The sequence below is a fragment of the Colobus angolensis genome, unplaced genomic scaffold (assembly GCF_000951035.1).
Source record: "Colobus angolensis palliatus isolate OR3802 unplaced genomic scaffold, Cang.pa_1.0 Scaffold32, whole genome shotgun sequence".
In the NCBI taxonomy this organism is placed as follows: domain Eukaryota; kingdom Metazoa; phylum Chordata; class Mammalia; order Primates; family Cercopithecidae; genus Colobus; species Colobus angolensis.
The window spans coordinates 4,140,760-4,141,250 of record NW_012116488.1 but is presented as its reverse complement, the minus strand read 5'-3'; the positions used below and the strand labels follow the sequence as shown (position 1 = coordinate 4,141,250).

General features: G+C 68.4%; 1 protein-coding gene across 1 annotated transcript in view; it reads left to right on the top strand.

The window, feature by feature from the left end:
* Positions 1–491, top strand: part of PPP2R5C (protein phosphatase 2, regulatory subunit B', gamma) — a 170,539-nt gene that overhangs the window by 592 nt on the left and 169,456 nt on the right. The gene's annotated exons all lie outside the window — the stretch shown is intronic.

The following is a 491-nucleotide window of genomic DNA, read 5'->3' as shown; positions in this document are numbered from 1 at the left end:
GGGGAGGGCAGGGGAGGCGGGGCTTAGCGGGGTCCCGCGAAACAGCCGCTCGCTCGGTTCCCGGGCCTCTCTGTGCGCCTCAGTGCAAAGCGTGCGGGGCACTCTTGACTGCAGCGAGACCCGCGGCGGTGAGGGGGCGAAGCCAGGAGGCCACGGTTCACGCCTCGCCGGCTGCAGAAGTTGTTGCCATACATTTCAAATGTGCATTTCCTACGTCTCAGGCTCTGTCTTGCGCCTCCACAGCCGGCCACGGCCCTATCACCGCAATCGCAGCCACACGCTCCCTCCCCTGACTTGACTTGACTCGGCTCTGCTCTGCGGCCAGCCCCGTGCCCTGAGGCCGCGGCCTGCCTTAGGCCGACTCGCAGCGACTCGCGACTGAGAGCGCTGGTGTGAACCGGTCGCGCGGAGAGGGTGGGGGGAGCAGGGAGCGTTAGGGCACGTGGGGGCACGTCGACCAATGGCAGGGCGCTGTTGAGGGCAGCGGGGCG